Source organism: Pseudophryne corroboree, chromosome 5 (genome assembly GCF_028390025.1).
Source record: "Pseudophryne corroboree isolate aPseCor3 chromosome 5, aPseCor3.hap2, whole genome shotgun sequence".
NCBI lineage: Eukaryota > Metazoa > Chordata > Amphibia > Anura > Myobatrachidae > Pseudophryne > Pseudophryne corroboree.
This window is the reverse complement of record NC_086448.1, coordinates 804159359-804182453: the sequence shown is the minus strand read 5'-3', so window position 1 is coordinate 804182453 and position 23095 is coordinate 804159359. Positions and strand designations below refer to the sequence as shown.

The following is a 23095-nucleotide window of genomic DNA, read 5'->3' as shown; positions in this document are numbered from 1 at the left end:
GAGGCTCCCGAAAATCGGGTGACCCTCCTGGCCCCCCGGAAGAGCAGGCAAGTCTCCCGGAATCAGGGGTCCCCCTGCCCGTCCGCCCACTTAATGTGTAAAGTGGGCGGTCCGGGCAGTTGATGACGCGATTCTTGCTGAATCGCGTCATCATAGCCACGCCCCCTGCAGTGTAATGCCGGGGATCGCGGCACTACAGAGCGGGGGCGTGGCTTAAAGGATGTACCACCGAAACTCCGCCCCCATCCCACCCCTGCTCCACCCCCGTCCCGCCTCCGGTCCACCTCCTCCCCACGCTACAGTCCTCCCCTGCCCCCTTGCTGAGCCGACCTGGCTGCTCTCTCCCGCAGAGAGCAGCCAGAATGTCGGCAAGTATGGTATGGACCAGGGCCGTAACTAGGTGTGTGCTGAGTGTGCCTTGCACACAGCGCACTTGCGGTGGGAGCGCAAAGTGCGCTGTGTCTCCCGACTGGCCACCCTGTCAGTGATTGATGCAGCTGTGCGGAGAGTGAGCAGTCTCTCACGGTAAGCACTGCAGTATCACCCATGTGAGATTATACATCCAGCTTCCCCAACAGTGTCACTGATTTTATCTAGCCGGGTGGCGGATCAAGGGGGTGAGGGTTACACCATCATTTCCGGAATTATTTTTTTTTTTAATGGAGATCAGCAGCAGCACTGCTGCGCTGTCTCCATTTAATAGAGCCGCGGGCACTAGGATCGGCAGCAGGATCGGACTGCTCCAGCAGGGATCCCGGAATTTCAAATTCCCTTTCAGTGAGGGGGCGGGGCTTAGCGGCCGCGATGCACTGGCAGGGAAGATTGGGTGGAGAGAGCAGGGCTGGAGTCCTCACAATGCAGTCCATGCGGCAACATGTTTTTTTATATTAGACTCCCTGTCGCTGCCTGCAGGGTCTGTAAGGTGTGCACAGGTGGAGGAGAACACTGTGGCCGTAAGCTGCTGTTCGCAGACACATTTACACTCACTTATTTGTTGTCCCGCCCCAGCTCTACATATCCTGGTCTCCTCCTCTCCCCCTCTTTCTAATAGCTGGCTGCCTGGTAGATCGTGGGAATGGGGTGGATCAAAAGGATAAGACTCCACCCCCCTGTGTGATCCCTCTTCTAGATCCACCTCCTGTTTGCTCCATCCTATCACTGAGAGACTGAGTGCAAGCTCTGCCTCCAGACTGTTTGATTGTCCAGGACAGGGATGGCAGCTGCAGCCTCTGCACTTTGGCATTGAGTGCTCTGTGAAAAAAGAAGTGCCTGACTAACAAAGGTATGTACTAGTCTAAGCCTGCTAGGGGGAGGGACACTGCTCACTGTACACCAGACTCACAATAAGCTCACTACACTATTAACTTACCTTACCAAAACCATATCACAAGGTGAACATGTGCACTGTGCTCTACACCCAGACTGTCCCTATATATACTGCACTACATCACATACTGACTATGCACACACTGTATTACACCCAGACTGTCCCTATATATACTGCACTACATCACATACTGACTATGCACACACTGTATTACACCCAGACTGTCCCTATATATACTGCACTACATCACATACTGACTATGCACACACCGTATTACACCCAGACTGTCCCTATATATACTGCACTACATCACATACTGACTATGCACACACTGTATTACACCCAGACTGTCCCTATATACACTGCACTACACAGGGCCGTAACTACGTGTGTGCCAAGTGGGCCTGGCACACAGCGCAGTTGCCCTGAGGGCGCACGGCCAGCGGCATGTAATGAGTCAAATTGACTCATTACATGCCGCCTCTGAAGTCTGCGCCGTGCGCCGCCGCCGCACTGGGGAGGAGAGCTGCAGCGCCGGGTAGCGGAGGAGGAGGGAGGGGGACTGGAGCCACAGCAGCGCTATTTCATTGGTAGTAAGCGCCGCTGCAGCAGCCCCCTCTCCTTCCGTATTGGCTGCCCGGCGCTGCTGTGGATGCTGGGATGCGGTTCCTCCATCCCAGCATCCACAGCAGCGCCGGGCAGCCAATACGGAAGGAGAGGGGACAGCTGCAGCGGCGCTTACTACCAATGAAATAGCGCTGCTGCGGCTCCAGTCCTCCTCCCTCCTCCTCCTTCTCACCTGCCTGCACCGAGGGAGCTGCACGAGGAGCCTGACTGCCAGCGGGGAGATGGTAAGTATCTCTCTCTCTCTCTCTCTCGGGGACACCGTCTGCCGCAATGTGTAAAAAGGGGGCCTGGCTGCCGCAATGTGTAAAAAGGGGGCCTGGCTGCCGCAATGTGTAAAAAGGGGGACTGGCTGCCGCAATGTGTAAAAAGGGGGCCTGGCTGCCGCAATGTGTAAAAAGGGGGCCTGGCTGCCACAGTGTGTAAAAAGGGGGCCTGGCTGCCGCAATGTGTAAAAAGGGGGCCTGGCTGCCGTAATGTGTAAAAAGGGGGCCTGGCTGTCGCAATGTGTAAAAAGGGGGCCTGGCTGCCGCAATGTGTAAAAACGGGGACTGGCTGCCGCAATGTGTAAAAAGGGGGACTGGCTGCCGCAATGTGTAAAAAGGGGGACTGCCTGCCGCAATGTGTAAAAAGGGGGACTGCCTGTCGCAATGTGTAAAAAGGGGGACTGGCTGCCGTAATTTGTAAAAAGGGGGCCTGGCTGCCATAATGTGTAAAAAGGGGGCCTGGCTGCCGCAATGTGTAAAAAGGGGGCCTGGCTGCCGCAATGTGTAAAAAGGGGGACTGGCTGCCGTAATGTGTAAAAAGGGGGCCTGGCTGCCGCAATGTGTAAAAACGGGGACTGGCTGCCGCAATGTGTAAAAAGGGGGACTGGCTGCCGTAATGTGTAAAAAGGGGGCCTGGCTGCCGTAATGTGTAAAAAGGGGGCCTGGCTGCCGCAATGTGTAAAAAGGGGGACTGCCTGCCGCAATGTGTAAAAAGGGGGACTGCCTGTCGCAATGTGTAAAAAGGGGGACTGGCTGCCGAAATTTGTAAAAAGGGGGCCTGGCTGCCGCAATGTGTAAAAAGGGGGACTGTCTGCTGGAATGTGTAAAAAGGGGGACGCTGTCTGCTGTAATGTCTAAAAGGGGCTCTACCTGGTGTAGTGGCGCTACTGTGCAGCGTAATTTGAATAATGGAGACTACTGTACACCGTAGTATGAATTGCTATTATTTTGTGGCCACGCCCCTTTCCCATGAAGCCATGCCCCTATATATTTTTCAGGCGCCTGCGGCGCGCACTGCCCCTATCTTACTTCAGGGGGGCGCCAATGTCATTTCTTGCACACAGCGCTAAAATGCCTAGTTACGGCACTGGTATGGACCATATGGTAGCACTGATCCCAAGTTTTGAATGACCAGCTAAACTACAGGAATAATTCATTACACTCTGAATACCCCAAACAGGAGGTAAAGGGAATGTCTCATATCAGCACATACCTAGACATACAATGCTAGCAATCTCAATGTGATATTAGAATATTACTAGAGATGTGCACAGGACCATTATTGCTGGATCAGGATTTGGCCCTGATTCGTCATCCGGCTTTGTATTTGGTTTTTGCCAAACCGCCGTGACTGGTTTTGGTTTTTTGTTTTAAAAAATTGACAAACAAAACTAAAATCACATAATTTGGGCCTTTTTTTTGTTCCATGGGGGTGACTCTGACCTGATCCTAGATGTACTAAATCTAGAACATCTACCATCAGATTCTCTGACATGCGGGGAGACAGCCAGCACAGGGCGCCGCAGGAGGCCCGCAGCCATTTCTGTGATTGGATCGGCTGCGTGTAATGTCACACAGCTGCCCCGACTACGCCCCTTGTTTTCCGTTGCCACCCCTGCTTTAAAGCCTCATCCCCGCAATGCTCCATCTCCATCTTGGAAATGCCGTGCCCTCACCCCGTGACCATCTCTGCCTCATTGACAGGCAGAGGCGATCGCATTTTCCCTCTTAGCAATTTTTGCCATTGGATCACTTATTGCGATTGCGATCCAACCTGAATCAGGCCCTATGTGTACAATATAATATATACATACAATATTAGATGTCACTAAGCGAGCAAAACTGCGGACAAATGGTAGTAATAAAAATTTTCTCACCTGAATGTAATAATTTTATTTAATAAGTGAAATCACATTTCCGTTAGGTCAGTCATGTAAAAGATAACAGGGGCCTCACACCAGAAATAACCAGTTTTGGTCGGTCTGGTGGGGTGTGTGAGGTCATGCCGATGTCATAGTGACAACCGCCTATATCAGGGCTGTGCTGTTGCTGTGTCTCACATATGCCCCCAGAGGCCTGGGATGGCATAGCACACTGGCAGAAGGTTAGTGACTGGACAAAGATTAGGGCAGCTTAGTTCGAATTGTCGGCAGACTTTTAGCATGACTATTATTATATATGATTTATGACCTCGGGGATAGCATAGTATTGGATTAAACCAAATCTCACACCTACTGGGACAGTGCCGTAACGTAACAACCACAAGCGCCTGCAAATGGGCCATTGGAGAAATTTGAAGCGAGCTGTCTAGATAGGCCTATAATGTTCCTAATTACAGGTAAATCCTTTATGTGCGGCTGCACCTATGACATCTCCTTGGAGTTGTTTAGTGAGCCTATAATATTGCAAATTAAATCCTTTACTCTCTCTCTCTGCCTGCCTAAATCCCAGTGTGTCAGTATTGCAGGCTGATCCATTTTTATTAATGAGCAGAGGTGTAAGAGAATTATATTGTGCTTTAATCATTACTTTTGTTTTTATCCAATACTATATACAGATGTAGCCACACTGGTCATGGCTACATCTGAGGTAAACGTGCACCCTCGACGCAGCTATGCGCACCTGTGCCTAGCCGTGCTCAGCTGCGGCATTTGCCGCTCCCTTCCATGCGTATGGGGCACACACACGTTTTAGACATCCAGACGGACGCGGTGGGGTCGCGCCTAATAAGACGCAATCGCGATATGATGTAACCACGATGAGAATGGATACATTGGTACAGTTGTAATCCCTGTTAGCGTCAGAAATGAATGCTATGGTGGTTATGACTGTCCCCCTCACTCCCACTCATCTCTTGCTCTCTTTTTTCACTCTCTCACCATTGACGTGTAGGTGCGTTCTTCTCCGGCCGGGTAAAAGGTCAAAATAGCAGATTTGAGGTGACAGAAGGGATGACTGGGTTAGGCAAGGTTAGTGAGTGGGCGGGTGGTCTGGGCAAACTCTGCATAGTCTCTTAATGCCTAGAGGGATGGGCAGTCCTTCAGCCATGGGTCCCCAGAGGTTTCCTCCACAAGGGGGTTTTTCCTCTCCTGAGTGCTGAAGGATGACTCTTCATGAGTCATGAGGCTTCCGCCATCTTGTTCCTCTTATAGGACAAGTTTGTAAGATTACTGGATCAATCTTAGTCTGAAATTTCCTATTTTAGAATGCAGAGCAGTGGCGGAACTACCGCCAGTGCAAGTTGTGCCTTCCTTATTTTAGAATGCAGAGTAAAAATAATATTAATAATTACAATATAATAATAATAATCATCATCATCATCAGAAGAAGAAGAAGACAAAGAAGAAGATGAAGAAGAACAACTAAAATAGGCTAAATTTTACTTAAAATAAAAATAGACATTTAATTTTTAAATATATTTTGCTTGAAGTTGTCTTTATTAATAAATTCTCTCAAAAGGTGAAGAAATGATACATATTTGGGGAGACAAATATATTAGGAGAGTTCAGAACCATGTATTGGTTATTCTACACAAGAGAGTACCAGGCGAGGCAGCCATGTTGGGTGCACTACATAGATTACACGGGCCCTCATTCCGAGTTGTTCGCTCGCTAGCTGCTTTTAGCAGCATTGCACACGCTAGGCCGCCGCCCTCTGGGAGTGTATCTTAGCATAGCAGGATAGCGAACGAAAAATTAGCAAAACTGCTACTAAAAAATTCTTAGCAGTTTCTGAGTAGCTCCGGACCTACTCACAGATTGCGATCAGCTCAGTCCGTTTAGTTCCTGGTTTGACGTCACAAACACGCCCTGCGTTCGGTCAGCCACTCCCCCGTTTCTCCATACACTCCCGTGTTTTTCCCTGACACGCCTGCGTTTTTTTGCAAACGCCGGGAAAACGCTGAGTTGCCGCCCAGAAACGCCCCTTTCCTGTCAATCATTTACCGAACAGCAGTGCGACTGAAAAGCGCCGCAGAAACTGCAAAACTGCTAAGTTTTGTGTTAAATAACTAAGCGCATGCGCCCTGCGTGCCTTGCACATGCGCAATTTGCAACAAATCACAGCATAGTGAAAATCGGCAACGAGCGAACAACTCGTAATGACCCCCACTGTGCGATAAGTAAAACATGGCAGTAAGGCATGCAAGGGTAAAATGAAAAGTAACTAACAGGACACCTCGGGGGTAATTCAGAGTTGATCGCAGCAGCAAATTTGTTAGCAGTTGGGCAAACCATGGTGGTCATTCCGAGTTGATCGCTCGCTAGCAGTTTTTAGTAGCCGTGCAAATGCTATGCCGCCGCCCACTGGGAATGTATTTTAGCTTAGCAGAAGTGCGAACGGTTGTATCACAGAACGCCTGCAAACATTTTTTGTGTAGTTTCAGAGTAGCTCAAAACCTACACAGCGCTTGCGATCACTTCAGACTATTCAGTTCCGGATTTGACATCACACACCCGCTCAGCGTTTGCCCAGCCACGCCTGCGTGTTCCCTGGCACGCCTGCGTTCTTCCGAACACTCCCTGAAAACAATCAGTTGCCATCCAGAAACGCCTACTTCATGTCAATCACTCTGCGGCAACCAGTGCGACTGAAATGCATCCCTACACCCTGTGCAAAACTACATCATTCGTTGTGCCCGTAAGTCGCGCGTGCGCAGAACTGCTGCTTTTTAGCCTTATCGCTGCGCTGCGAACAAATTCAGCTAGCGATCAACTCGGAATGACCCCCCCATGTGCACTGTAGGGGAGGCAGATATAACATGTGCAGAAAGAGTTAGATTTGGGTGGGTTATATTGTTTCTGTGCAGGGTAAATACTGGATGCTTTATTTTTACACTGCAATTTAGATTTCAGTTTGAACACACCCCACCCAAATCTAACTCTCTGCATATGTTACATCTGCCACCCCTGCACTGCACATGGTTTTGCCCAACTGCTAACAAATTTGCTGCTGCGATCAACTCTGAATTACCACCATAGTTTGCTGCTTACACAGTAAGGAAAATGGTCTTACTCTTTAATTGCTATTAGATAATTTTCTCCTTTATAACTATTTTAATGTGAGCTGAGGGGAAAATAACAAAAAAGGGTCCAGTAACATTTTGAAATAATTAAAAAACAAAAATATCTGACCAAAAAATAAAAATGTATTATAATTTTCCAACACTACGTAGATGGTAAGCTCATATTGTGAATTGCATAAAATATTTATATGAGTCCCACATAATCACTGTTACACACTGGTTCTCACTGAGCGTAGGTTGAGACGAGAGAGGTGTCATTCGGCTCCCCAGCTGATGAGTGTATGCAACGGGTAGCAGTGCAGGATCACTGGAAGTGTTGTGGATCTCTGATAATCTCAGGTCTCTGAGGAGTTCAGTGAAAAACTACTGTCTCCCACTGTGATGCTCTAAGACACTGACAAGATGGCGCCGCACTTATGTACAGTATTTAGGTCAGCAGCCATCTTGGTACAGGGAGTGAAGCCTCCCTGAAGGAACAGTATGGATTCTGCGCAGTAGCGCTCTCCCCTTTCAACACTTTTTACATACAAATAGGATAATAATGATAAAACTACCACATAGTCATCTAAATGGGATGTAGTCACCATCCCGGCGGTCATCATACCGCCACCGGGATCCCGGCCACCAGAATGCTGGCAGGGGGCCGAGGACTATTCCCACTAGTTGGTGTCCATGACAACCATAGAGTGGGAATAGAACCAGTGGCGAGCGCAGCAAGCCACCGAGCCCGAAGCGTGAAGCCCGCAGCAAGGGGCTTCGTTTCGCTTGCCCCCCTGCCGGCATTCTGGTGGCCGGGATCCCAACTTTGGCATGCTGACCGCCAAGATGGCGGCCGCTGGTCAACCATACCAAACGCATCTGAATGAATACTTGTGCCTGGTGTAGGATTTTCAAATATGTGCAGTATACTGTATACAAGGATTTACAACCTTATAGGAACTGAGATCTGAGGTGTATTACATGTAGTTAAAAAAAAAAGTTTATATTATGGCAGTAGTTTTCAAACTGGGTGCCGTGACACCCCGGGGTGCCTCGGGAAAGGAAGGGGGGGTAAGGGGGGCCTTGCAGTGGTGCTGTAGTTTGGTGGTCCTCGACCAATTCAAATTGTTTATCCTTAATTTAATTGGCAAAACCAGTCCTTCACCACCTAACTGATCCTAAGGATGACATATTATAAACACAATTTACTTCATTTTATACACTGCTCAAAAAAATAAAGGGAACACTTAAACAACACAATGTAACTCCAAGTCAATCACACTTCTGTGAAATCAATCTGTCCACTTAGGAAGCAACACTTATTGACAATCAATTTCACATGCTGTTGTGCAAATGGAATAGACAACAGGTGGAAATTATAGGCAATTAGCAAGACACCCCCAATAAAGGAGTTGTTCTGCAGGTGGTGACCACAGACCACTTCTCAGCTCCTATGCTTTCTGGCTGATGTTTTGGTCACTTTTGAAAGCTGGCGGTGCTTTCACTCTAGTGGTAGCATGAGACGGAGTCTACAACCCACACAAGTGGCTCAGCTAGTGCAGCTCATCCAGGATGGCACATCAATGTGAGCTGTGGCAAGAAGGTTTTCTGTGTCTGTCAGCGTAGTGTCCAGAGCATGGAGGCGCTACCAGGATACAGGCCAGTACATCAGGAGACGTGGAGGAGGCCGTAGGAGGGCAACAACCCAGCAGCAGGACCGCTACCTCCGCCTTTGTGCAAGGAGGAACAGGAGGAGCACTGCCAGAGCCCTGCAAAATGACCTTCAGCAAGCCACAAATGTGCATGTGTCTACTCAAACGATCAGAAACAGACTCCATGAGGCTGGTATGAGTGCCCGACGTCTACAGGTGGGGGTTGTGCTTACAGTCCAACACCGTGCAGGACGTTTGGCATTTGCCAGAGAACACCAAGATTGGCAAATTCGCCACTGGCGCCCTGTGCTCTTCACAGATGAAAGCAGGTTCTCACTGAGCACATGTGACAGACGTGACAGAGTCTGGAGACGCCAAGGAGAACATTCTGCTGCCTGCAACATCCTCCAGCATAACCGGTTTGGCAGTGGGTCAGTAATGGTGTGAGATGGCATTTCTTTGGGGGGCGGCACAGCCCTCCATGTGCTCGCCAGAGGTAGTCTGACTGCCATTAGGTACCGAGATGAGATCCTCAGACCCCTTGTGAGACCATATGCTGGTGCGGTTGGCTCTGGGTTCCTCCTAATGCAAGACAATGCTAGACCTCATGTGGCTGGAGTGTGTCAGCAGTTCCTGCAAGACGAAGGCATTGATGCTATGGACTGGCCCGCCCGTCCCCCAGACCTGAATCCAATTGAGCACATCTTGGACATCATGTCTCGCACCATCCACCAACGCCACGTTTCACCACAGACTGTCCAGGAGTTGGCAGATGCTTTAGTCCAGGTCTGGGAGGAGATCCCTCAGGAGACCATCCGCCACCTCATCAGGAGCATGCCCAGACATTGTAGGGAGGTCATACAGGCACGTGGAGGCCACACACACTACTGAGCCTCATTTTGACTTGTTTTAAGGACATAACATCAAAGTTGGATCAGCCTGTAGTGTATTTTCCACTTTCATTTTGACTGTGACTCCAAATCCAGACCTCCATGGGTTAATAAATTTGATTTCCATTGATAATTTTTGTGTGATTTTGTTGTTAGCACATTCCACTATGTAAAGAACAAAGTAATTAATAAGAATATTTCATTCATTCAGATCTAGGATGTGTTATTTTAGTGTTCCCTTTATTGTTTTGAGCAGTGTATTGTTTCCTGAATTTCTCACTAAGAAACTTTGGTCTAGAGGTGCCGTGACACAAATTCTGATACTCTAGGGCAGGGGTGTCAAACTCGAAGCCCCTACAGCATCCTTTTGCGGCCCACGGGCAGGAATCGAGCAGGGGTCCTTTTGTGGCCCGACCACATTGCTCGCAGTGAGGACAGGAGAGCGCAGCGCACGCCTCTACTGTTCCTCAGTCTGAACTCCGGCGGTGGCGTGGGTATCTTAAATCAGGCGCCGGTTCGTAAGCCAATCCGAGCTTGCGGACCAGCAGCCAATTAGGAGCAGTGCCAGAGTCTTTGCTTTCTATGTGCAGTGCCATCTTTCTGAAGAGATCACCGGGAAGATGGCTCCACTGCCACTGGCTACAGCACAGGCATACCGGGGAGGGGTAGCAAACTGCCGGGCCCCTCCAGCAGCCCCTCCACCAATGCTCGTCTTTTGGCGTTTTGGGGGCGTTTTTCTAAAAACATGGTGATGACACTGCAGCACAGAGATTTTCAAACTTTTACAACTCGCGGCACACTGAACAAGACTTAAATATTGCCAAGGCACATTCAAATATAATGGTGATGCATGGTGCAGTTGCATGTCCTAGGATGACATGTCGCAGCTTCTCCATAGGTAACACCTAAGCCACATCTGAGAAAGCCAGAAGAGCCCAACACTGCCCAGGACCAAAATTAGAACTGGCTCTGCAACCACTAAACCCACCAGTATTGATCGTTCCAGGGCCTCAGTAGCGGCAAAACACTGACGGGCCTGGCACTGTTTCTATGGCAGCACACCTGGAGACTGCTTCTATGGCAGCACACCTGGAGACTGCTCAGGGCACACTAGTGTGTCACGGCACAGTGGTGGAAAAACACTGATCTACAGTGCATTGCTGTTATTAATCTGTTACATCATATAATGCGTGTATCAGCAGTATTTACTAAATATACTTATGCCCAGTACATGCACTCTTTAATGGTTAGCCAAGCCTCTGAAGATTGGCCACAACCCTAAACATGCGCCCCTACAAAGACATTTCCCCAGTGGGCCCTTTATGCCCCACTCCAACACTGGTGTGGGGGATGTTCTCTTGGTACACATGAGACCCCTTATAACCAACTCAGTATTGTTTAAATGGTTCCAACAATCTTTTAGCTGTTTGAAATTGAATATGCCCCATTGTCTAGTACACAGGTTCTCAAACTCGGTCCTCAGGACCCCACACGGTGCATGTTTTGCAGGTCTCCTCACAGAATCGCAAGTGAAATAATTAGCTCCACCTGTGGACCTTTTAAAATGTGTCAGTGAGTAATTAATACGCCTGTGCACTTGCTGGGTTACCTGCAAAACATGCACTGTGTGGGGTCCTGAGGACCGAGTTTGAGAACCACTGGTCTAGTATAATAGTACAGTACTCCTATTGTTTTTTTAATTTAAATACTAATAACTCTGACTTGTGCCCTATGCTGACTTAATATAATAAAACAACGTTTTAAAAGTATTTCTGCTGAGACGTAAAACCCTATATACACTATCACTGTATTTACCATTGCTAACAATTTATATACAAATACTTTTAACTTTATTTAGCAATACAAGATGGATATGTGTATTAATGATCAGAGCCATTGATGAGATGTAGCAATACTAACCTATTTGCCACTATGCTACCCACAAAGAGATAGAGAGATATTTTTATTTTGAAGATAAAGTTTATTGATTTCTTGCTCAAATAGAAATGAAGGGGCACAAAAAGAAGGGAAAAAGAGAGACTATTGGGAACGTAGCATAAATTGAACAGTAATGAAGACAATTTATAAAACATACATAAAAAAAATAGGATTTTAATACGTACCGGTAAATCCTTTTCTCTTAGTCCGTAGAGGATGCTGAGGTCACCATTAGAACCATGGGGTATAGACGGGATCCGCAGGAGACATGGGCACTTTAAGACTTTGAAAGGGTGTGAACTGGCTCCTCCCTCTATGCCCCTCCTCCAGACTCCAGTTATAGGAACTGTGCCCGGGGAGACGGACATTTCGAGGAAAGGATTTATTGTTAAACTAAGGTGAGATTCATACCAGCTCACACCTCAAGCATGCCGCACAACGTGGCATTCAACAGAACACAAGCCAACGGCATGAACAATTGCAGCAACATGCTGACAATAAACGTAACACAACATGTGTGTAACCACAACTAATAACTGCAGATACAGTACGCACTGGGACAGGCGCCCAGCATCCTCTACGGACTAAGAGAAAAGGATTTACCAGTAGATATTAAAATCCTATTTTCTCATATGTCCTAGAGGATGCTGGGGTCACCATTAGAACCATGGGGTTATACCAAAGCTCTAAAACGGGCGGGAGAGACTCTGCAGCACCGATTGACCGAACTTAAGGTCCTCATCGGCCAAGGTGTCAAACTTGTAGAACTTTGCAAATGTGTTTGACCCCGACCAAGTAGCTGCTCGGCAAAGTTACAATGCTGAGACCCCCCGGGCAGCCGCCCAGGATGAGCCCACCTTTCTAGTGGAATGGGCCTTCACCAATTCCGGCAACGGCAATCCAGCCGTGGAATGAGCATGCTGAATCATGTTACAGATTCAGTGTGCAATGGTCTGCTTGGAAGCAGGACACCCAACCTTGTTGGGAGCATACAGGACAATTAGAGCCTCTGTTTTCCTAATCTGAGCCATTCTGGCGACATAAATCTTCAAAGCTCTGACCACATCCAGAGATTTTGACTCAGCGAAGGCGTCAGTAGCCACAGGCACCACAATAGGTTGGTTCATGTGGAAAGAGGAAACCACCTTTGGTAGAAATTGTTGACGTGTCCTCAATTCAGGTCTATCTTCATGGAAGATCAAATAAGGGCTCTTATGAGACAAGGCCGCTAACTCAGACACCCGCCTTGCAGATGCCAAGGCCAACAGGATGACCACTTTCCAAGTGAGGAATTTCAACTCCACCTTCCGTAAAGGTTCAAACCAATGTGATTGAAGGAACTGCAACACCACATTAAGGTCCCATGGTGCCACTGGAGGCACAAATGGAGGTTGGATGTGTAACACGCCTTTCACGAAAGTCTGAACTTCTGGAAGGGAGGCCAATTGTTTCTGAAAGAAAACCGATAAGGCTGAAATCTGTACCTTAATTGAGCCCAATTTTAGGCCCGCTTCCACACCTGCTTGTAGATAATGGAGAAAACGTCCTAGCTGAAACTCTTCCGTAGGAGCCTTCATGGATTCACACCAAGAAACATATTTTCTCCAAATACGGTGGTAATGTTTAGACGTTACCCCTTTTCTGGCCTGAATAAGTGTGGGAATGACTTCACTGGGAATACCCTTATGGGCTAGGATTTTGCGCTCAACTGCCATGCCATCAAACGTAGCCATGGTAAGTCCTGATACATGCACGGCCCCTGTTGTAACAGGTCCTCGCGCAGAGGAAGAGGCCAGGGATCTCCTATGAGTAATTCCTGATGATCTGTATACCAAGCCCTCCTTGGCCAGTCTGGGACAATGAGGATCGCCCGGATCTTTGTTCTTCTTATAATCTTTAGAACTTTTGGAATGAGAGGAAGTGGAGGGAATACATACACCGACTGAAACACCCACGGTGTCACCAAAGCATCCACTGCAATTGAGGGTCCCTTGACCTGGAACAATATCTCTGAAGCTTCTTGTTGAGACAAGAAGCCATCATGTCTACTTGAGGAACTCCCCAATGACCTGTCACCTTTGTGAAGACTTCTTGGTGGAGGCCCCACTCTCCTGGATGGAGATCGTGTCTGCTGAGGAAGTCTGCTTCCCAGTTGTCCACTCCTGGAATGAAGATCGCTGACAGAGCGCTTGTATGCTTTTCCGCCCAGCAGAAAATCCTTGTGGCTTCTGCCATTGCCGCTCTGCTTTTCGTTCCGTTCTGACGGTTTATGTACGCTACTGCTGTTACATTGTCCGACTGGATCAGAACAGGCAGATCTCGAAGAAGATGTTCCGCTTGCAGAAGGCAGTTGTAAATGGCCCTTAACTCCAGAACATTTATGTGGAGACAAGTTTCCTGACTTGACCATCTTCCTTGGAAGTTTTCTCCCATTGTGACTGCCCCCAAGCCTCGGAGGCTCACATCCGTGGTCACTAGGATCCAGTCCTGTATCCCGAACCTGCACCCCTCCAGGAGGTGAGAGCTGTGCAGCCACCACAGGAGTGATACCCTGGTCTTGGAAGACAGGATTATTCTCCAGTGCATGTGTAGGTGGGACCCGGACCACTTGTCCAACAGGTCCCACTGGAACACTCCGGCATTGAACCTGCCAAACTGAATGGCCTCGTAGGCCGCAACCATCTTCCCCAGCAACCGAATGCATAGATGGTTTGATACTCTTGCTGGTTTCAGAATTTGTTTGACCAGACTCTGAAGTTCCAGAGCCTTTTCCACAGGAAGAAAGACTCTCTGTAGTTCTGTGTCCAATATAATTCCCAAAAACGACAACCGCGTCGTCGGAATCAACTGTGATTTTGGCAAGTTTAGGAGCCAACCATGTTGAAGAACTGTCAGGGAGAGTGCAACGTTTCGCACCAACTGATCCCTGGATCTCGCCTTTATCAGGAGATCGTCCAAGTATGGGATAATTGTGACTCCTTGCTTGCGAAGGAGAACCATCATCTCCGCCATCACTTTGGTGAAAATCCTCGGAGCTGTGGATAGACCAAACGGCAACGTTTGAAATTGGTAATGACAATCCTGAATTGCAAACCTCAGGTAAGCCTGATGCGGAGGATAAATGGGAACATGTAAGTAGGCATCCTTTATGTCCACCGACACCATAAAATCCCCTTCCTCCAGACTGGAGATCACTGTCCGGAGAGACTCCATCTTGAAATTGAATTTCTTTAGGTAGACATTTTGGGATTTCTGGTTTAGGATTGGTCTGACCGAGCCGTCCGGCTTCGGGACCACAAACAGGCTCGAATAAAAACCTTCTCCCTGTTGTGACTGGGGAACCCTGACGATAACTTGATTTTGACACAACTTTTGTATTGCGTCGCAAACTTCCTCCCTGTCTGGAAGAGAAGCTGGTAAGGCCGATTTGAAAAAACGGCGAGGGGGAACGTCTTGAAACTCCAGCTTGTACCCCTGGGTTACTATTTGTAAAATCCATGGGTCTAGGTCCGAACGAACCCAAAACTGACTGAAGAGTTTGAGACGTGCCCCCACCTGTGCGGACTCCAGCATAGGAGCCCTAATGTCATGTGGTGGAATTGGCAGAAGCCTGGGAGGACTTCTGTTCCTGGGAGCCTGACAAGGCTGGTGATCATTTACCTCTTCCCCTTCCTCTAGTAGCAAGGAAGGAAGAACCTCGGCACTTTCTGTATTTATTGGGCCGAAAGGACTGCATCTGATAATGGTGCGTCTTCTTTTGTTGTGGAGGAACATAAGGTAAAAAGTGATAATGTCAATATTATCTTAAACCATAAAGCTATTCCGTTAAACACACTTTTACCATGGAGCCGCTGCGGCCACTAGACTTAATACACACGCTACGTACTTTGTACGCTATTTGCGTACAGAGTCCTGTACCTTGTACGGACTTAGCGTACTAACGCCGCGCTGGGGGTACAAAGTACACACAGTGCGTATGCACCCAGAGTTATACTTTTAAACCTTATGAGTAATGCAATGCAATGATATTCTTACACTTTAAACCTTATGCAGCAAAGCACTGAAATGATGTTACACTTTAAACCTTATGCAGCGCTGACGGTACAAAGTACCCGCAGCGCGTACACACCTTATCAATACACTCTTAAACCTTATACAGTTAGGTAATGTAAAACGCTTTAAACCCTAGCAGGGAAAAGAGGACACAACACTGATTTGTAGTTAAACACTGGGTTCCGAAACCTCAGCGTATATATCTCGAAGGGGATAACAATACAATTTATACACTACAAAATACAACAGAGTAAAATGGCTACAGTCAATGTACATACGTGAGAATATTCGCTTGCGCAACATGGACCAGTCCTCCGCTCATCAGGTAGATAGCGTTCAGAGTCTTGTAATAGTGACCTGGCCTGCAGCTCCCTCTTTATTCAGTAGATCAAAACATAATACAATAGACACTGTGTGCTCTTCTTCCATTGGTTCGGGGGTGGGACATATCCTGAGCACCAGGGACCATTGCTCAGCTCAAGAAGTGGGCGATGGCTAGGACTTGAGATGTGGTTTCTGTTGTTTACATCTGAGTTCCCGCCCCATGACCAGTTAAACCCATCACATTAATCATACATAAATCTGGTATTATTAATAACTTAATGAGGTATTATATAATAATGTTCTTATTCCCACCAGATTAATGTTTACGTGACTCTGAACAATATGATCCCACACATGATATGATTATCTATTTCAATCCTCAAGATATACATATATCCACATATATCCATATACTCATATATATATATATATATATATATATACACACACATATATACACATATATACACATATATACACACACACATACTCCTGCTATTACAATTTGTTAGGAATTATATATATATATATATATACAAACACATACATCCCCATGAGTTTTGACTATGAATGTTAATATCTTAGATTTCTAACTGTCTGGTTTTGTGTTTTGGATAGCTATTGTTAATTGATTTTCTAACAGCGTCGGTTCCTAGGTATTGTCTCTTCATTTGTTTTTGCCTTCAGGTGAGACAATGACAATCCAGTACTCATTGTTCAAAATAGAAACTCGGCTATCCTAGTAAACAAAGGTGTTTGACTTCTTCATAGAATTTCAAAGCTTAGTGTAAATAAGGCCATTGTATTTTAGTCTCTGGGAGTTTTAATTTATGTGTGACTGATCTTCATGCTATTTAGAAGAAAAAGCAGACAGGGTGGGATTTATACAATATATATGTTAGATTTATGATATGTCTTTGTGGCTTTTCTATGAGAGTACAAACTCCACTGTAATTACTCATACCACGCTCAAACCGCGCAGGACCGCGGGAGCGACCATACACAATTTGCGAATATGTGCATGCACAGCCGAACACGCACGCACACGGAGGCCACCTATGTGGTGTTTGTATGTAATGTGTGTTTTGTAATATTTTCTGACTTCGACAAAAGGATGACTTACCCGCGGTAGCCGTAGATACCAAATCATCAAGGCAGTCACCAAATAAGGCCTTACCTTTATATGGTAGAGATTCCATACTTTTCTTGGAATCAGCATCAGCATTCCATTGGTGAATCTACAACGCACGCCTAGCTGAGACTGCTATGGCATTGGCTTTTGATCCCAAAAGACCAATATCTCTCGCAGCTTCCTTAAGGTATGCTGCAGCGTCCTTGATATAAGCCCAGCGTCAAGAGGATGCTATCCCTATCTAGGGTATCTATATCAGATGACAAGTCATCTGCTCACTTTTCGATAGCACTACTTACCCGCGCAGATGCAATAACAGGTCTGAGTAGCGTACCTGTGGTCGCATAAATGAACTTTAACGTAGTTTCTTGTTTACGATTCGCAGGATCCTTAAGGGCCGCCATGTCAGGTGACGGGAGAGCCACCTTTTTAGACAAACGTGACAGGGCCTTGTCCACAGTGGGGGGTGACTCCCACTTTTCCCTATCCGCCGAGGGAAACAGATAAGCTACCGTAATTCTATTGGGAATCTGAAACTTTCTGTCAGGACCTTCCCAGACTTTTTCAAATAGCGTGTTCAGTTCATGAGAGGGAGGAAACGTCACCTCAGGTTTCCTTTCCCTATACATACAGACCCTTTTATCAGGGACAGCCGGGTCCTCAGTGATATGTAATACCTCTTTAACCGCCACATTCATGTACTGAATGCTTTTTGCCAATTTTGGATCTAATCTGGAATCGTTATAGTCGACACTGGAATCAGAGTCCGTGTCGGTAGCAGTGTCTGCCAACTGGGCCAACGTACGTTTTTGTGACCCTGAGGGGACCTCACTTTGCAATAACATATCTTCCACAGATTTCTTCCATGCCTGGGTCTGAGACTCAGACTTATCTAGCCTCTTACTAATAAGAGCCACATTAGCATTCAAGGCGTTCAACACATTTACCCAATCAGGCGTCGGCGGTGCCACCAGGGTCACCGACGCAGTCGTTTGTGTCCCTAATACAGCCTCCTCCTTGGAAGAGCCTTCAGCCTCAGACATGTCGACACTCGTGCACCAAACACCCACAGACACACCGGGCATATAGGGGACAGACCTACAGTAAAGTCTGTCAGAGAGACACAGAGGGGATTTGCCAGCTCACAACCCAGCGCTAAATCAACGGTTCTGAAATTACCAAGAATTTGCCTCAGACCTATAGCGCATTTACTATCGCATATATTGCACCAATTTACATGCTCCCCCCCCCCCCCCCCCCCCCGTTTTGCACCCCTGGTACTTGTCAGCATGAGGAGGACCAGCGTCTCTGCAGCTTGCGGAGAGAAAATGGCGCTGTGAGCTGTGAGGAAGAAGCTCCGCCCCCTTAATGATGCGCTTCTGTCCCGCTTTTTCTAATATTTATACTGGAGGGGGTTAGGACAGTGCCTCTTGCCAGTGGAATAATGAGGATGTTTTTCAGCTGCCCAGGGCGCCTTCCCCCCCCGCGCGCCCTGCACCCTGTAGTGCTGTGTGATTGGGAGCTTGGCGCGCAGCGTCTGCCCGCTACGCGGTACCTCAGAAAATGCCGTCACTCAAGAAGAAGTCTTCTTTTCTTCGGTTACTCACATGTCTTCTGACTTCTGGCTCTGTAAGGGGGTGACGGCCGGCTGTGGGAGTGAGCATCTAGGCGTACCCAGCGATCATCACCCTCAGGAGCTAATGGTGTCGAGTCAGCCAGAAGCAGAGCCATTAAACTCACTAGAAGTTGGTCATACTTCTCTCCCCTAAGTCCCACGAAGCAGAGAGACTCTTGCCAGCAGCCTCCCTGAACATAAAAAAACCTAACAAAAGTATTTTTCAGAGAAACTCAGTAGAGCTCCCTGCAGTGCGTCCAGTCTCACTGGGCACAATTCTAAAACTGGAGTCTGGAGGAGGGGCATAGAGGGAGGAGCCAGTTCACACCCTTTCAAAGTCTTAAAGTGCCCATGTCTCCTGCGGATCCCGTCTATACCCCATGGTTCTAATGGTGACCCCAGCATCCTCTAGGACGTATGAGAAAATAAAAAGTGGTACAAAAAGTTACATTGTGCTAATAAAAGCAGTAAGGACCACAAAGAGCTATTCAGGGGAGCGAGAGAGAGAGAGAGATTTAACCAACAATTACAATTCACCATGTTAGTAAATAATGGGCTACATAAAGTACAAAGGGGGCTATTTATGTAATTCTACTGTTATATATCACTATTAGAGATATGTGCGCAGACCCCCGGTTTTGGTGTTGGATCTGTATTTGGTTTTGTGGGTTTTGATTTGGTTTTGGATCTGTATATCTGTAAAAAAAAAAATCATAAAAACAGCTAAAGTCACAGAATTTGGGCCTGTTTTGTTCCTACAGTATTATTAACCTCAATAACATTAATTTCCAGTCGTCTCCAATGAATTTTGACCACCTCACAGTTCTCAATATTGTTTTCATCTATTTTAAGACAAAGGTTGCAGCGAGCCGCCTGGTCATTAACCGACAGAGCAGCAGCACAAACATATGGCAGTTTATAGCACATCTATGAAACATTGCCACATGGCAGTGCAGAAATGAAAAGTGGTGCTAGATAGAATTGTCCTTGGAAACTCCCTCCGACTCTAATGTTGGATATTAAAAAGGACATGCACAGTTTAACAAACCAAGCACTTCACTGACAGGGACTGACATGTTTGTGGCTGAAGTGCTTGCTTTGTTTGGACCCCCCCACACATTTTTTTGGGGAAAGACTACCTCCTATCACTGATGAGGTTGATGATGAGGGTGCTAATTACATTATAATCTTATACAATAAATTTAATGAACTCACTGCAAATTACGTAACATGGAGGAGTTACCTAGATGGCTAACGTCCCTACCTCTGCTAACTTTGGACTAACAAATGGAGGATTTGTGTAAAAATAATCCTACACCCAAGAAATTGCATTTTTGGTTTTATGCCCAGTCATCACAATAGATTTATGTTTTAATCACAAGCAATAACTGCAGCCACTGGTGACTGACTTACACAAACAACTTAATCATCAACATCCTCAGTGTCAGATAGTAGCACACACTTATCCCCCTCAGCTGTCCCACTTCCACCCACAAATCCTTAATTTCTATTATGTCCTCATCATTACTATCTTTACTTGTACTGCTCCCCACATGTGCAGATGGTGCAAAAATGATGGAAGGAGATGAAAGAGGCTTCTCTATGACAGTGTGAGAAATGTCAGACTCACACATCAGTAGCTGACGTGGACAACCCCAAACGTTCCACTGGAATGTCTGATGGTTCTGAATGCACAGTTTGTTCTTCTGCCTTAGTTGTTTTTATTTTTTTGACACCTCGTCTAGAAGATGCCTCGCTGACAGTTGCAGAACCACCACATTCCTTGCCACTTTCATGTTTCTCTGTCGCTAACTTTTCTTGTGATGTTTTTTTCTTTACTACTGTGAAATTAAATTGCTTTTTTGATTTTACATGCCATGACTTAAGCCCTCTATGACCCTGGGCATCAGCCTTAGTAGATGATGATGATGCCCTTGTATCATCATGATTGGTGGCAGCACCTGCAGAACTAGTATGTCAGAAATAGTACTCCAACACCACAGTTTAATTTCACCAACAGTGTCCCACTATACTTGTATGAGTCGGAAATGGTAATCCAACACTGTGGTTTAATTTCACCCACAGTGTCCCACAATATGTGTATGAGTCAGAAATAGTGATCCAACACTGTGGTTTAATTTCACTAACAGTGTCCCATAATACGTGTTTAAGATCATACACTGCGGTATAATAGTATAGTACACTGGGGTTTAGCACAAAAAATAATAATAAAAAATGATATAATTGCACACATATATATATATATATATATATATATATATATATATATATATATATATATTAGCAGAGCACCCCTTTATGTACAACAAAGCACGGACCACATACAGCGTCACAATACGGCGTATGGCTGACTACACTGCGGTCTGACCGGCAGCATCACAGAAAAATAATAGTATAGTACACTGCAGTTTAGCACCAAAAATATATGTATATGTTTTTCCAATTGTATATTATTTAAGTGGTGCAGAGCACCCATAGATTGGCAGAGGACCCCTTTATGTGCAACAAAGCAGGGACCATCTACAGTGTCACTCACACTACATGTATTTACAGGGCCGGCTCCAGGCATGTTCCAATAGAGCGGCCGCGCAGGGCGCCACCCTTAATGGGCGCCGCACGCTGGCACCGCCATATTGGAGCCTGGTCCTGTGTCTGTGTGTGGCTCCAGCTCCGTCCCCGGCCCGCCTCCGAGTCCCACTCCCAGCCAGCAGTCAGTGGCTGACTCTGTGCTGGGGGCGGGACTATGCAAAACTACTCAGTGCGCGCCGCTGGCGCTGCATAGCGCGCACTGAGTTTGTTTCGTTTAGTGCGCCCAGCCACCCACCCGCCGGAGACTGAGGGGAAGGAGAGGCGCACGCTGCGCTCTCCTCCCCGTCCTCACAGCAGGAGCAGCAGCCGCTGCCGCCTCCTCCCCGCCCAAGAGGACCATCGGAAGCAGCACCGTGGTGAGCAGCACTTTGGGGGGGGGGGGGGAGACACTGTGTGGGGACATGTGTTTCTGGGACTGGGGCCATATCTTGCACTGTGGGGCAGGTGTATCTGGCACCATGGGGCAGGTGTATCTTTGCACTGGGGGCATATCTGGCACTGTGAGGCAGGTGTATCTGGCACTGGGGGCATATCTGACACTGGGGCAGGTGTATCTGGCACTAAGGGCATATCTGGCACTGTGGGGCAGGTGTATCTGGCACTGGGGGGCATATCTGGCACTGTGGGGTATGTGTATCTGGCACTGGGGGCATATATGGCACTGGGCGGCATATCTGGCACTGTGGGGCATGTGAATCTGGCACTGGGGGCATATCTGGCACTGTGGGGCATGTGTATCTGACACTGGGGCATGTGTATCTGGCGCTGTGGGGCAGGTATATCTGGCACTGGGGGCGTATCTGGCACTGGGGGCATATCTGGCACTGTGGGGCAGGTGTATCTGGCACTGGGGGCATATCTGACACTGGGGCAGGTGTATCTGGCACTAAGGGCATATCTGGCACTGTGGGGCAGGTGTATCTGGCACTGGGGGGCATATCTGGCACTGTGGGGTATGTGTATCTGGCACTGGGGGCATATATGGCACTGGGGGGCATATCTGGCACTGTGGGGCATGTGTATCTGGCACTGGGGGCATATCTGGCACTGTGGGGCATGTGTATCTGACACTGGGGCATGTGTATCTGGCGCTGTGGGGCAGGTATATCTGGCACTGGGGGCGTATCTGGCACTGGGGGCATATCTGGCACTGTGGGGCAGGTGTATCTGGCACTGGGGGCATATCTGGCACCGTGGCGCATGTGTATCTGGCACTGGGGGCATATCTGACACTGTGGGGCATGTGTATCTGGCACTGGGGGCATATCTGGCACCGTGGGGCATGTGTATCTGGCACTGGGGGCATATCTGACACTGTGGGGCATGTGTATCTGGCACTGGGGGCATATCTGGCACTGGGGACATATCTGGCACTGTGAGGCAGGTGTATCTGGCACTGGGGGCATATCTGACACTGGGGCAGGTGTATCTGGCACTAAGGGCATATCTGGCACTGTGGGGCAGGTGTATCTGGCACTGGGGGCATATCTGGCACTGTGGGGACATGTGTATCTGGCCCTGGGGGCATATCTGGCACTGTGGGGAACATGTGTATCTGGCACTGGGGGCAGGGGTATCTGGCACTGGGGGCATATCTGGCACTGTGGGGCAGGTGTATTTGGCACTGTGGGGCAGGTGTATCTGGCACTGTGGGGCAGGTGT

The 23095-nt window shown here is 47.7% G+C and overlaps 1 long non-coding RNA gene across 1 annotated transcript in view; it reads left to right on the top strand.

Moving 5' to 3' along the window:
• The first annotated feature begins 808 nt into the window (after positions 1-808).
• LOC134929492 (uncharacterized) overlaps positions 809-23095 on the top strand; it is a 132647-nt gene continuing 110360 nt past the window's right edge. The window contains exon 1 of the long non-coding RNA XR_010178589.1: positions 809-1282. This is a non-coding gene — a long non-coding RNA (uncharacterized LOC134929492). The remainder of the gene's footprint in view (positions 1283-23095) is intronic.